Source organism: Zeugodacus cucurbitae, chromosome 6, assembly GCF_028554725.1.
Source record: "Zeugodacus cucurbitae isolate PBARC_wt_2022May chromosome 6, idZeuCucr1.2, whole genome shotgun sequence".
NCBI lineage: Eukaryota > Metazoa > Arthropoda > Insecta > Diptera > Tephritidae > Zeugodacus > Zeugodacus cucurbitae.
The window spans coordinates 34,294,670-34,311,285 of NC_071671.1; positions in this window are offsets into that span (position 1 = coordinate 34,294,670).

A 16,616-nucleotide genomic window follows, 5' to 3' on the forward strand; every position below is an offset into this window, starting at 1 on the left:
TTTGGTGGAGCCAGGATTCTGTTAGCGGGTGATTTACGCCAGACTCTTCCAATTATTCCTGGAACTTCCTGGAAAGCAACTGTTACTGACGGGCCAATCATCATGCCTAAAATCATTTAATTTGTGGTGACACATAAAGAATCGCCAATTAACAACTAACATATGAGTGTTTTTGCAACAAAATCAAATTGCGATTGTAGAAGCAGTTGGCAGTTGACACCTCGATGGATTAATAGCATTTGCAACAGATTTCTGTCACTTCATTGACTCGAAAGAGAAGTTTTCCTGACATGAAACCTCAATATGATAACCATAAATTACTGATTGAATGACCTATGTATATTGGTGGTAAAAAAAAGATATCGATGATCTTAATGCGACAATTTAGAATTTCGGTCCAAGAGAGTTGACACAGCTACAAACCAGGATGACGTAGTCAATTATCCCAAACTATTTAAAATTGCCTGTACTATCACCACTCACTTTGCAATAAAAGTAGTGTGAGTTGTCATCATGCTGCGTAACATAAATCAACCTCGAGTAATCAATATCGTCGCCGAAGCCAAGATTGGACCAACTTAATTTAATGTATACCTTAGCCACAAAAACGTGTGGCCGGGTCTGCTAGTTAAACATACAAGAAGATTTTAATTAGCTCAGGAGTTTGATGAAGTGTGTCATGAAGGGCTTTTATATAAGATTAAAAACATTCTACCTTTAGAATTGTATAAAATATTGGAGTCTTATCTAAAAAATTAACAATTTATGGTTAAAGTTGGATATTTCATATCTGATGAACGACAGGGTAGTGTTTTAGGCCCAACTCTATACATAACACCGGTCAACACGATTTTTGTTTTAGTTTTTCCTATGACAAAAATAAGAAATTTTTTTTTCAGTTAAAGTTTTCTTTCGTAGAAATTATTGCAATTTTTCGATTTTTAAGCAGAAATGACTGATTATTATATTTTTTCTTCAATTTCACTATAGATTATTTTGTTTACTGACTTTTAGGTTAAAATATTCTTCACAGGCTTCGCAAAGTTTCAAATTTGTTGAAATAGCAAATTTTTTCTTCTAACTTTAATAAATTCACCGCAAAACAGAATGAATCAACATCATTTTTACACTGTTGTTACAGCTATAATCAATAGGTTAACATTCACTACTGTGCCTCTTACAAATAATAATACTGTTTACTTTCGGGTTAATCAAAGTGCTGCCATCTTTGATTTATGAAATAAATTAAAATATACTTATTGATGTAGATCAGCCCAAAGCAAACTTAAAGAACTAAAGATTAATATTTAAGTGTTTTTCAATGTCTAGAATCAGAATTCAAGCATGAAAACAGAAACCCCAAAAAAATATTTTTTTTTTGTTGAGCGGTGTAATAGCAGCAGACCTTGCAACAGCTAGTAATGTTTTGACATCAACTTTTGCGGATGACACAGCTTTAATGAATGACACAACTTCGAATATGGCTAGCCAACTGGCGTATAAATGTAAATGAACAAAAGTGCAAGCATGTTACATTTTCCCTAAGGTCAAAAACGTGCCCGGCAGTTAAAATTAACAATATTTTAGTACCCCAATCGACTGAAGTAACATATCTTGGTGTTCTGAAGTAACATATCTTGGTATTCACTTGGATACAAGGCTCGCGTAGAGAAAACACATATCGAGCAAAATAACCCGCATAAAGATAAGAGCACCAAATATAATTTGGCTTTTAAACAAAAATTCAAAACTTATTCTACACAACAAAGTTGAGTTATATAAAGCCGATTTGGATGTATGGCATTCAACTGGTGGGTACGACATGTGCACCAATATCGATATAATTCAGAGATTCCAATCAAAAATGCTTAGAACAATCACGTGCTCAACATGGTACATGCGTAATGAAAATATCGATAAAGATCTTGGTATTCTCATGGTAAAGAAAGAAGTACAGAATAGCAGAAACAAATATAATCTCCGAGATCACTCAAACCCATTGGCTAATGCTTTAGTACATTCTTGTAATCAATCACGTCAAAAAAGAAGATATAGGCCTGCACACTAAAGAGCAACGTTTCACCAAAACAACTCAATCACTTGGTCGAGTAGTCTAGTTTTAATTAGAATTAAGATTTTATAACTTATTGTTAGGCTTCAAAGTGCAGATCCAATAAATAAAGAAATATTGAAAAAAAAACTGTAGCTGTCCGGAGTGCGGTGTTCTGACAAGTCTGTATCTTCCTCTGCTGCGTGCCGCTGCATTCAGGTGACCATACCGGTGCTGCGTAATTTACGACCGGCTGGCCGATAGCCTTGTGAGTGGCCAGTAACGTTTGTTTGTCCTTTCCCCAAGTGCTACCGGCTAGCGACTTGAGAATTATCGCAGTCGTGTGTGGGGTGAAGGAGTACAGACTGTAAATGTGACACCCAAAATATTGAGATTATTCACAGTCGCTTTTGATGTGCCATAGACGTGAATATTAAGATTTACAGCCCTATTCTGTGCGCTTTACAAATTCAACAAATTTCTAATTTGTAAAAAAATTATAAATTTATAGTAAAAAATTTCGTATTCTGTGTCTAAAATAAAAAGCTTTTTTCTTGATAAGTTGTTAAGAAGTAAAATGCTCTTGATAAATAAAATATCTCGTTGTGGATAGTTGTGAAAATGAATTTGTTGTAAAGGAGATATGTTACTTTTGTCGTTATTTTTATACAAAGAGGAAAAATATAGTATGGGCCGTTTTTATATTAAGAAGTTTATTTTTCATTTTTTCATTTTCATTTTTTCATTTTTTTATACAGAAAAGGGAAAACTGTATAAAAAAATGAATATAATGGGGTAACTTTGACGAGATTGTTTTGTATATGTACATATATTGCATTCGATTACAGCTTAGCACATTTTTGCCAATAATGAACAAAGTTTAGATTTCGTAGTCCCCAAGGAACTTTTCTGAAGCTAAACCAACTAAATCAAAATTACATTCCAAATATTTTTAAATATATTACAAAGGACCTATGTATGTATATGCATTATATTATATAATATTACTAGTGACTGGACCACGCATTGCTGTGGATAAGTTATATTTGATAAATTGAAATTATTTAACTACTTTCCATTTTCTCCGTCAGCTTTAGTCGTTTACGATAAATATACCAAAACTCTCTCTTGGGTATTTTCGTACCTATTTCATGTGTTCCGAATTTTATAACTCAAATTGTAGCTTTGTTATATTCCTTTTTGTTTAACTATAATTTTTTAGTCGTTGCAGAAGTCCGATTTTGGCCATCAAGAATTCCAACCTTCTCATAATAAATAATGCTTAAGTTTGAGCTAAGTTATCAAATTATCACTTGACCAAATGACCGACCGGATAGATAGGAAAAATGTATAAATCCTATTGTCCTTCGGTCTTGTGAATATCTGTTGCAAAAGTTTTAATTTATTTCTTTTTTTTATTTTTTTGCTTTTGTCCGATTTTGCCTATCTACAATACAATCTTATATTGCTAACTGTAACGTATACGAACGATTGTATTTCAATCCAAATTATCGCTTTACCGAATGGCCGAATGGACAGACGGATGGATATTGCGACTAAAATTTTCAATATAAACTATCCTATCTTTTAAGTTAGACCATCTTTTAAGTAGACTGCAGACGTGTGCAAAATTTCAGTAAAATTGGTTCAGTAGTTTAGGCGCCAATCCCTGACAAACATCGCGACATGAAATTTTTATATACATATGGATATATGTAGATATTGCTCCTCGGAAAAGCGAGTATATAGCCCCTGCCATCCGATTATAAACCTCATCTACGAGGCACCCTGTATGGTTAGCAAACGAGGTTCTGGCGACCGAGTAAAGGACGTATAACCTTCTAATTGGTAAAAAAACCGGATAGATAAACTGATAACAGGTCAATCAAAAGAAATAAAAAATGAAAAATAAGACCAGATTCGGAGCATGGAATATTTGCGCATTTATGCACATTTCACCCTTTATTGCATATGTGTGTATGTAGTGGTGTTATTGAATGTGTTGGAGTTTCAGTACCCCTGACTTGCTAGACACTTGCATTAGGAATGTGCATATGTAATAACAGTTTTAACATATAACAAAACTATAAAGCCAAATAATTTTATATGTTTATTTAGCACTAGCAGATCCGGCCACACGTTTTTGTGGCTAAGGTATACATTAAATTAAGTTGGTCCAATCTTGGCTTCGGCGACGATATTGATTACTCGAGGTTGGTTCATTTATGGTTATCATATCAGGAAAACTTCTCTTTCGAGTCAATGAAGTGACAGAAATCTGTTGGAAATGTTATTAATCCATCGAGGTGTCAACTGCCAACTATTTCTACAATCGCAATTTGGTATTGTTGCAAAAACACTCATATGTTAGTTGTTAATTGGCGATTCTTTATGTGTCGTCACAAATTAAATGATTTTAGGCATGCGATTAGCCCGTCAGTAACTGTTGATCCAGGAATAATTGGAAGAGTCTGGCGTAAATCACCTACTAACAGAATCCTGGCTCCACCAAAAACGTTCATCGACAATCAAGATCTTTTAAAGTCCTGTGCGGTACCTCCAACAACTTCTTGAATATTTGGAAAATTTTCGTTCATTTGCAATTTAGGAGTAATTTCAAGGCCGAATGTGCCGTATGTTTGCCTACTAACGGGTGCCAAGTCGCCCCTATTCCCGTTAACATTGGTGGTGAAAATGAGTGAAATTGGTTCTGGAATTACATCAGCCCTCATATACTATACATGATGATTTTCTATTGGACTTTATGTCGAATATATAGGTAAAATTGTGTGTTATCTTAATAAAATTACATCAAAAAATTGTGAGAGTATAAAATGTTCGGTTGGACCCGAACTTGGCCTTTCCTTACTTGTTACAAATTGTTTTGGGCTATCGACACAACCTTATACAATTGAACAATAACAAAAATATTTTAACAAAGCAACAATGACAACCTTCAAATTATAATTTTTTGTTTTCTCTTTTATATTTTTCTTGTCAACTCGAATAAAATTCTCTTATTATTATCTTCCTCGAAATTTTTTCATATTTACTCACTTTCTAATCTTTTTCTGGCCTTCCACGAATATTTAAAGACTAAAATTATCGGTTTGGCCGTTCTCGTTTTTTTTGCGGCACAAACGAACAGCAATCCATTTTTATATCATATTATTATCAAGCGACAATTATTTTTAATTCCGCACAGGACCATTCAAAAATTTCAAAATTTTTAACTCGTGATATCTTTTGAATGGTATGTCAGAATCTAATAATTCAAAAAGTTATATAAAGGTTTTGAAGCGATCTTAAATAATAAATCATTTATTTCGATAAGGATTAATATATATATATATATATATATTTGGCGTAGGAACCGCTTTAAGCGATTATAGCCGAATCCACCAGAGCGCGCCACTCATTCCTCCTTTTTGCTTTTTGGCGCCAACTGGAAACACCAAGTGAAGCCAGGTCACTTTGCACTTGGTCTTTCCACCGGAGTGGAGGTCGACAGTGACGTGGGAGCCAAGACGCGAGTGCGCTGACTGTTTGTTTGATGACAGGAGATATTTCGTCTTGCCCTCGTTCACCACCAGACCCATACCCTTCGCTTCCTTATCTAGTTTGGAAAACGCAGAACAAACGGCGCGGTTGTTGCTTCCGATGATATCAATATCATCGACATACGCCAGGAGCTGTACACTCTTGTAAAAGATTGTACCCTCTCTATTTAGCTCTGCTGCTCGTATTATTTTTTCCAGTAATAGATTGAAGAAGTCGCACGATAGTGAGTCACCCTGTCTGAAGCCTCGTTTGGTATCGAACGGCTCGGAGAGGTCCTTCCCGATCCTGACGGAGCTTTTGGTGTTGCTCAACGTCAACTTACATAGCCGTATTAGTTTTGCAGGGATACCAAATTCAGACATCGCGGCATAAAGGCAGCTCCTTTTCGTGCTATCGAAGGCAGCTTTAAAAACGATAAAAATATGGTGAGTATCGATTCTTCTCTCTCGGGTCTTTTCTAAGATTTGGCGCATGGTGAATATCTGGTCCATTGTAGATTTTCCAGGTCTAAAGCGACACTGATAAGGTCCAATCAGTTCGTTGACGGTGGGCTTTAGTCTTTCACACAATACGCTCGACAAAACCTTATATGCGATATTGAGGAGACTTATACCACGGTAGTTGGCGCAGATTGTGGGGTCTCCCTTCTTATGGATTGGGCAGAGCACACTAAGATTCCAATCGTCAGAGATATCGAGATGCTGATGAGTGCTCTCAGAGAGCAGGAGTGCAAGTCGAGTAGAAAATCGTTCGGCTGTCGGTTGTGATTGCAGCCTTTCGACGTCGAACCTTCCTTGTGTTTGTTGACGGGAGTTCTTTGCTGCACAGAGGCGAGTGCGTATCTTTGCTGCTACTAGATAATAGTCCGAGTCAATGTTTGGTCCTCGGAGCGTACGCACGTCTAAAACACTGGAGACATGTCTTCCGCCTATCACAACGTGATCGATTTGATTGCGCGTGTTTCGATCAGGGGACAGCCACGTTGCTTGATGAATTTTTTTATGCTGGAATCTGGTACTACAGACAACCATATTTCGGGCCCCAGCGAAGTTGATCAGCCTCAGGCCGTTTGGCGATGTTTCGTCATGGAGGCTGAATTTTCCGACTGTTATGCCAAAGACACCTTCTTTACCCACCCTGGCGTTAAAATCGCCAAGCACGATTTTGACATCGTGGCGGGGGCAGCGCTCATAGGTGCGTTCTAGGCGCTCATAGAAGGTATCTTTGATCACTTCGTCCTTCTCTTCCGTCGGGGCGTGGGCGCAAATCAGCGATATGTTGAAGAACCTCGCTTTGATGCGGATTGTGGCAAGAAGTTCATCCACCGGAGTGAATGCCAGGACTCGGCGACGTAGTCTCTCTCCCACCACAAATCCAACACCAAATTTGCGCTCCTTTATATGGCCGCTGTAGTAGATGTCACAAGGACCCACCTTCTTCCGTCCATGTCCCGTCCATCGCACTTCTTGGATGGCGGTGATGTCAGCCTTGAGTCGTATGAGGACATCAACCAGCTGGGCAGAGGCACCTTCCCAATTAAGGGTCCGGACATTCCAGGTGCATGCCCTTATATCATTATCCATAAATCGTTTTCAGAGGTCGTCATCAAAAGGGGGGTTTCTCATCCGAGACTCGGTGTTTGTTTTCATTAGGGAGATTTTTTATGTGGTGGGTCCCAAGCCCTACGCACAACCGCAGAAGCGGGCTTCGCCTTCTCACTTTAGCTCGCCTCCAAACGGATGTCTGTTAGCTACCCAGGGGATACTTGGTCTAAAACCGGAAGTCGTGCGCTGCTTGAGTCATATGCAAAAGAATCGTTCCTGGCCACTCCCAAGTGAATGGCAATCAGAAACTTTCCTCACTTGCGTGAACTTCTACATATGACCCCATCCCCCAGTTATAAGTATTAATAATAAGGATTAATACTAAGGTATAAATATAGAGCCTTTTCAAGTAGTAGTATTTTAATTAATTTTTTATATAAAATCGCTTATTGTGACAAAACTATAATAGTTAGAGATATGATGTCGCGACATTTTCTGTAGATAATGATGAGTTCTACAAAATTGTAGTACATCACTTTGTTATATCTTCAATCGTTTTCGCAGCATTCGCGATTAAAGAAAGTTTTTTGGTATTTTTTTTGGTATTATTTTTTTTTACATTATCGGAGTTTTGGTAAGGAACCCTATTTTTTTTTTAAACTCAATATAGCCTATGTCACTCAGGGATAGTATAGCTTTCCAACGGTGAAAGAATTTTTCAAATCGGTTCAGTAGTTTCGGAGCCTATTCGACACAAACAAACAAAAAAATAAACATTTCCTCTTTATAATATTAGTATAGATGAAAATACTTAATCTGAAATAAAATGAATTGTTTTTAATGTTATACTGTGCATTTTTCGTTCTATGTTTTATACGAAATATTTAATTTTCAAATTTTATATTCTGCATGAATTTACTTATTGGGTCGAAAAATTGCCACAATTCACTACTTTTTTATTAGAAGCCTTCTACGCAATTTTATATAATAATAATATATACATATATATATTTGGCGTAGAAACCGCTTTAAGCGATTATATCCGAATATACCAGAGCGTGCCACTCCTTTTTGCTTTTTGGCGCCAATTGGAAACACCAAGTGATGCCAGGTCACTTTCCACTTGGTATTTCAATCGGAGTCATCCTCTCCCGCGGCTTCCTAAAGCGGGCACTGCATCGAACACTTTCAGAGCTGAAGTCTTTTCATCCATTCGTACAACATGACCTACCCAGCGTAGACTCTGTCTTTTTATTCGCTGAACTATGTCAATGTCATAAATCGTACAGATCATCGTTCCATCGTCTACGGTATTCGCCGTTGCCAATGTTCAGAGCACCATAAATCTCTCGAAACCCCCAAGAGTCGTCTCATCGGATGCAGCTTTAAAAATGATTAATAGTTGGTGAGTATCGATTCTTTTCTCTCTGGTCTTTTCCAAGATTTGGCACATGGTGAATAACTAGTCAGATGTAGATTTTCCAGTTCTAAAGCCACACGTCCAATCAGTTTGTTGAAGTTGGGCTTTAGTCTTTCACACAGCACATTCGACAGCACCTTATATGCGATATTGAGGAGACTTATAGCACAGTAATTTGCGCAGGTTATGGAGTCGGGTAATGAAACATCTATTACATCGTCATTGATCCGAGTCAATATTTAGGTCTTCGGAGCGTACGCACGTCTACAACACAGGAGACATGTCTCCCGTCTATCACAACATGATCGATTTGATTGCGCGTGTTTCGATCACGAGACAGCCAAGTAACTTGATGAATTTCCTTGTGCTGGAATCTGATACTACAGACAACCATATTTCGGGCCCCTATGATGTTTCTTCATTGAGGCTGAATTTTCCGACAGTTGTGCCAAAGACACTTTCTTTACCCACTCTAGCGTTAAAATCGCCAAGTACGATTTTGGCTGCGAGGGCAGCGCTCATAGAAAGCATCTTTGGTCACATCGTCCGTTGGGGCGTAGGCGCAAATAAGCGATATAGAAGAACCTCGCTTTGATGCGGATTGTGGCTAGACGTTCATCCGTTGGGGTGTATGCCAGGACTCGGCGACCCATAATTCAACACCACATATGCGCTCCGTTATGGCCGCTGTAGTAGATGTCAGAAGGACCCACATTCTTCCGTCCTTGTCCCGTGCATCTCACTTCTTGGACGGTGGTGATATCAGCCTTTAGATGTATGAGGACATCGACCAGCTGGGCAGAGGCACCTTCCCAATTAAGGGTCCGGACATTCCAGGTGGATGCCCTCAAATCCTGATGATGGTGGGTCCCAAATCCTACGCACAACCGCAAAAGCCTTCTCACTTTATCTCGCCTCCAATCCTCCAGGGGATACTGGGTCTAAAACAGGAACAGGCAGCAGCAAAGTATTGAGATGCAGAAAGGGCTATCAGTGATTGCTTCAAATCAATCATTTAAAGAAGGAATAAAGGTCGATCCACATGAAACAATAAGATTGATTTCAATTCAATTCTAATAACTTAAAAATAATAATTAAAAGCTAAATGTTAGAGAAATTCATTTGCTGCTACAGTTGCCTTGCTAAGTTTTAAGGCTTCTTACGTTTCAGTCGGTTTTCTCGTTCAGCAGTACCGATGAGTCTGGATGCCTCTTCATTTACATGCTGTATAAGCCTCATTTCGTGAGTCTTTGCAAATTTGGTTATTATGTTTACTACTGAATTCACACCAAGATCACGGTGAAGGTAAGCAGATCTAACATACCAAGGAGCATTAACTTTACTTCTTAGTACCTTATTTTGGAAGCGAGGAATACAGGCAATACAGTTTTGAGTTGAGCAACCCCATAGTTGAGCTCCATAGGCCCAAATTGGCTTTAGTACTTGATTATATATAAACAGCTTGTTTGCGATTGAAAGCGTGGATCTCCTATCGACCAGATGGTAAAACTTAGCAAATTTTAAATGATAAAGATTGATTATAAACGACCCAAATGACATCGACCTAGAGTTATTTAAAGCACTCCCACGGTTCGATGGATGCAAAAATGAATATAGATCCTGCAGATGACAAGTATGGACCTTTATGGGTGGAATAAAACAATGCACCAATACGTGTTACTGGACGAAATGAAAAAAAATCAGACAAGGAAGAAAAACACTAGCCGATTTTCACAGTGAAGTGAGCAAAGCACTTAATTTGGCTTTATCAAAGATTGAGATGTCCGAAAATCAAAACAATGCTTCAATAAAGGACTATGCGAATCAGGAAACAGTAAGACCTTCATCCTTGGATGGAATAGCCAATATACAAGTGGGACATTGTGTAGTCCTAACGCTAAGGATTTGGAAACAGCTTACACAGTAGCTTGTACTAATTACCACGACAATATTAATTCGACGTACATTATATATATATTATTATTATTAGTATAAGAATGAGATCCTATTTTCAATAAAATAAATATTTATTAATTAATTGATGTTTAATTAAAAAGAGATATAGAAACTGGTTTAGTATTCTAGAGTAAGTGATTTCAATTAAATTAACTGATATAACAAGATTTCAATCAATTAATAATATATTGGATATGTACACATATACATTATTGAAATAATATTTTTTATTAAATAAATAGCGTTTTCAAGTTATTTCGTCTGGTAATTCCTACATTAGTCATTAGTCATTTACATTTTCACGTAGTTCAATCATAGCGTGATCATTTGAATTTTCTAAATTTTCCGGCAAACTCGTATGATGGTCTTCAGAATGAACCGGATTGCTTCGCAGTATAAAATTATGTAAAACTGCGCAAGCTAATATCACAGCAGCCTTCTATATTTCGCACATCAATATCATTTAATATTTTGAACTTTGCGCTGAAAATTCCAAATGTTTGCTCGATAAATACTCTGGTTGAATTCATATAATAGTATAATTGTTTTTCCTCTCTGGAAAGGTGTCCGTTATCTCTGAAAGGAGTAATTAAGTATCTTGAAACAGGATATATTGAATCGACCAGAATAATTGCATCTTTCGCAAGTTTTATTTGTCCATATGTGATCCCTTTGTAAAGTGGACTACTTTTCCATACATTGGCATCATGCCTACCTGGGTTTATTTGTCCATATGTGATCCCTTTGTAAAGTGGACTACTTTTCCATACATTGGCATCATGCCTACCTGGGTAGCCGATGATTACATCTAAAAACAAGTAAGGAAAGGCTAAGTTCCGCAACCGAACATTTGATACTCTCGCAATTTATTGATGTAATTTTATAAACATAACACAATTCGACCCATAAATTCGGCATAAAATTCAATAGAACAAGTAATGAAGAGCTAAGTTCGGGTGTGCCGAACATTTTATATTCTCGTAATTTATTTATTTAACTTAATTGATATTATATAATACACAATTTGACCCACATAATCGTCACATATATTGTATAAAGGGGGATGGGGTCATATGTAGAAGTTCACGCAAGTGAGGAAAGTTTCTGATTGCCATTCACTTGGGAGTGGCCAGGAACGATTCTTTTGCATATGACTCAAGCAGCTCACGACTTCCGGTTTTAGACCAAGTATCCCCAGGGTAGCTAACAGACATCCGTTTGGAGGCGAGCTAAAGTGAGAAGGCGAAGCCCGCTTGTGCGGTTGTGCGTAGGGCTTGGGACCCACCACATAAAAAAATCTCCCCAATGAAAACAAACACCGAGCCTCGGATGAGAAACCCCCCTTTTGATGACGACCCCTGCAAACGTACTAAGGATCATGATTTGAGGGCATGCACCTGGAATGTCCGGACTCTTAATTGGGAAGGTGCCTCTGCCCAGCTGGTTGATGTCCTTATACAACTAAAGGCTGACATCACCGCCGTCCAAGAAGTGCGATGGACGGGACAAGGACGGAAGAATGTGGGTCCTTCTGACATCTACTACAGCGGCCATAACGGAGCGCATATGTGGTGTTGAATTATGGGTCGCCGAGTCCTGGCATACACCCCAACGGATGAACGTCTAGCCACAATCCGCATCAAAGCGAGGTTCTTCTATATCGCTTATTTGCGCCCACGCCCCAACGGAAGAGAAGGACAATGTGACCAAAGATGCTTTCTATGAGCGCCTAGAACGCACCTATGAGCGCTGCCCCCGCCACGATGTCAAAATCGTGCTTGGCGATTTTAACGCCAGGGTGGGTAAAGAAGGTGTCTTTGGCACAACAGTCGGAAAATTCAGCCTCCATGACGAAACATCGCCAAACGGCCTGAGGCTGATCGACTTCGCTGGGGCCCGAAATATGGTTGTCTGTAGTACCAGATTCCAGCATAAAAAAATTCATCAAGCAACGTGGCTGTCCCCTGATCGAAACACGCGCAATTAAATCAATCACGTTGTGATAGACGGAAGACATGTCTCCAGTGTTTTAGACGTGCGTACGCCCCGAGGACCAAACATTGACTCGGACCATTATCTAGTAGCAGCAAAGATACGCACTCGCCTCTGTACAGCAAAGAACGCCCGTCAACAAACACAAGGAAGGTTCGACGTCGAAAAGCTGCAATCACAACCGACAGCCGAACGATTTACTACTCGACTTGCATTCCTGCTCTCTGAGAGCACTCATCAGCATCTCGATATAAGGGAGCTGTGGAACGGCATCTCAAACTCATTGCATACCGCTGCAGCCGAAACAATTGGTCTCCGGCAACGCCAAAAAACCAGTTGGTACGATGAGAATTGTCGTTCCGCAGTGGAGAGAAAACAGACTGCCTACCTCGCATCGTTGCGATCGACCACAACACGTTCGGGGTGGGATAGATATCGAGAACTGAAGAGGGAAGCGAGACGCATTTGCAGACGTAAAAAGAAAGAGGCCGAAATGCGTGAGTATAAAAAGCTTGAAAAGCTGGCCGACATGGGTAATGCTCGAAAATTTTATGAAAAGATGAGGCGATTAACAGAAGGTTTCAAGACCGGAGCATTATCATGTAGGGACCGAGAAGGTAATCTGGTAACGGATGTCCAGAGCACACTGGGATTGTGGAGGGAACACTTTTCCGACCTGCTCAATGGCAGTGAAAGTACAACACCAGGAGATGGCGAACTCGATTCCCCAATCGATGACGATGGAATAGATGTTCCATTACCCGACCATGAAGAAATTCGAATAGCAATTACCCGCTTGAAGAACAACAAAGCGGCGGGGGCCGATGGATTACCGGCCGAGCTATTCAAATACGGCGGCGAAGAACTGATAAGGTGCATGCATCAGCTTCTCTGTAGAATATGGTCGGAAGAAAGCATGCCTGACGATTGGAATCTTAGTGTGCTCTTCCCAATCCATAAGAAGGGAGACCCCACAATCTGCGCCAACTACCGTGGTATAAGTCTCCTCAATATCGCATATAAGTTTTTGTCGAGCGTATTGTGTGAAAGACTAAAGCCCACCGTCAACGAACTGATTGGACCTTATCAGTGTGGCTTTAGACCTGGAAAATCCACAATGGACCAGATATTCACCATGCGCCAAATCTTGGAAAAGACCCGAGAGAGAAGAATCGATACTCACCATCTTTTTATCGATTTTAAAGCTGCCTTCGATAGCACGAAAAGGAGCTGCCTTTATGCCGCGATGTCTGAATTTGGTATCCCTGCAAAACTAATACGGCTATGTAAGCTGACGTTGAGCAACACCAAAAGCTCCGTCAGGATCGGGAAGGACCTTTCCGAGCCGTTCGATACCAAACGAGGCTTCAGACAGGGTGACTCACTATCGTGCGACTTCTTCAATCTATTGCTGGCAAAAATAATACGAGCTGCAGAACTAAATAGAGAGGGTACAATCTTCTACAAGAGTGTACAGCTCCTGGCGTATGCCGATGATATTGATATCATCGGAAGCAACAACCGCGCCGTTTGTTCTGCGTTTTCCAGACTAGATAAAGAAGCGAAGCGTATGGGTCTGGTGGTGAATGAGGACAAGACGAAATATCTCCTGTCATCAAACAAACAGTCAGCGCACTCGCGTCTTGGCTCCCACGTCACTGTTGACAGTCATAACTTTGAAGTTGTAGATAATTTCGTTTATCTGGGAACCAGCATTAACAACACCAACAATGTCAGCCTTGAAATCCAACGCAGAATCACTCTTGCCAACAGGTGCTACTTTGGACTGAGTAGGCAATTGAAAAGTAAAGTCCTCTCTCGACGAACCAAAATCAAACTCTATAAGTCGCTCATTATTCCCGTCCTGATGTATGGCGCTGAAGCGTGGACGATGACAACATCCGATGAGACGACTCTTGGGGTTTTCGAGAGAAAGGTTTTGCGCAAGATTTATGGTCCTCTAAACATTGGCAACGGCGAATACCGCAGACGATGGAACGATGAGCTGTACGATTTATACGACGACATTGACATAGTTCAGCGAATAAAAAGACAGCGGCTACGCTGGCTAGGTCATGTTGTACGGATGGAAGAAAACACTCCAGCTCTGAAAGTATTCGATGCAGTACCCGCTGGAGGAAGCCGCGGAAGAGGAGTGACCTGGCTTCACTTGGTGTTTCCAGTTGGCGCCAAAAAGCAAAAAGGAGGAATGAGTGGCGCGCTCTGGTGGATTCGGCTATAATCGCTTAAAGCGGTTCCTACGCCAAATATATATATATATATATATATATATTGTATAAAGTCCATTAAAAGTTGGAAACCCTAATATTAGGTTAGAAGCACCGAGGTCCTCATGTTCGATATATGGGGCCTTGAAAACCAATGGTCCGATTTTGGCGATTTTTAGAATGGGACTGCCACACTATAAACATAGTATTTGTGCAATGTTCTGCACCGATATCTTCACTAGTGCTTACTTTATATATTGTAAAGTAAACGATTCAGATCGTCTTCAAAGTTCTGGTATATAAGCGATTTGGCCAATTTTCACAGCATATTATTGAGGGGTAAGGAAACTATTACAAACCAAGTTTCATTGAAATCGGTCAAGTAGTTCCTGAGATATGGTTCTGAGTACAGCTTCCATCTGCCTTTTCTTATGTGATATTTAGTGTTTCTGACGTTTTTCGTTAGTAATTTTCCACCTAACCTTTGTATGGGAGGTGGGCGTGGTTATTATCCGATTTCTTTCGTTTTTGGACTGTACAAGGAATTGGCTAAAAGAAACGACTGAAGAAAGTTTGGTTTGCAAGATATATACAAAAAACATATTTGAGGGCGGGGTCACGCCCACTTAAAAAAAATTACAGCAAAATGTGCCCCCCCCTAATGCGATATTCTGTAACAAATTTTATTTTCTTTACTTTATTTGTGGCTTAGTTATGACACTGTATAGGTTTTCGGTTTTCGCCATTTTGTGGGCGTGGCAGTTTGACGATTTTGTCCATTTTCGAAAGCAACCTTCTCACGGTCCCAAGGAACATGTGTTCCAAATTCCATAAAGATATCTCAATTTTTACTCCAGTTATCGCTTGCACGGACATCCGGATTTCAACTCCACTCGTCATCCTGATTATTTATATACATACATATATATAACCCCATATCTAACTCTTAGATTAGTGTTTGAGAGTTTAAACTGTGGGATAATTCCTTATGTTGTGTAGTGTTTGAATCCTCGGTGTGGATGATGTGGGATGTGTTCCTCCTTCTTTATTTACACTTTAGATTACGTGTTATGGTTTGTGTTTTATTACATTGGGTTTGTGTTGTTTAGTTTGTGTTTATTTTGACTGTATTTCAGCGCGGGGTTTTTGTTCGGGTTCGTGTGCTTTCACTTAGAAGCGCGGGTATTTGTTTTCGTGTTGTTCACTTCACTTCTTTTTCTATTTCTTTCTCTATGTTGTTATCTAAAAGGTGAGTGGTGATAAGTGAAATTGGGGTGGTTGTTCTCCTCTGCATTACCTCTATTACTTTTTGGAGTGTTATTCCCTTTTTTGAGTCATTGGTTGAATAACACAAAAAATAGTATTAGTGCATATAAGTTTTTGAGTCATTGGTTGAGTAACACAAAAAATAGTATTAGTGCATATAAGTCAAAAATCATCAAACACTAATATCCACTAAAACACATTTACGCACAGCACACAAAGCGAGAGTATGAATAATGAGTAAGTTTCTCTTGATACGTATCGTTGAAGTGCTCAATTGTCTCACGAGCCAATAATTCAGTCAAGTTAAACCAAAATGAGCCATACCATCAAAAAACACCAAGAGTATAGCTGAATGAATAAAGTGATACAAATATGATCAAAGTAAAACTTACGAAGTCTGTGTCGCCTCTAGGCAAATGTGACCTGCGGGAAATGACTATCGATGTGTTTTGTTCTTTGATGTCGTGTATTACATTTAATGTTTCAAGTTAATTAAGGACAGTAAAGTTAATTCTTTTAGGTTCTAATATATTTCTTTTAATAGTAATATATTGAAAATAAATCAGCCCTATCACGCAATCCATCATAGCAAAGCTAAG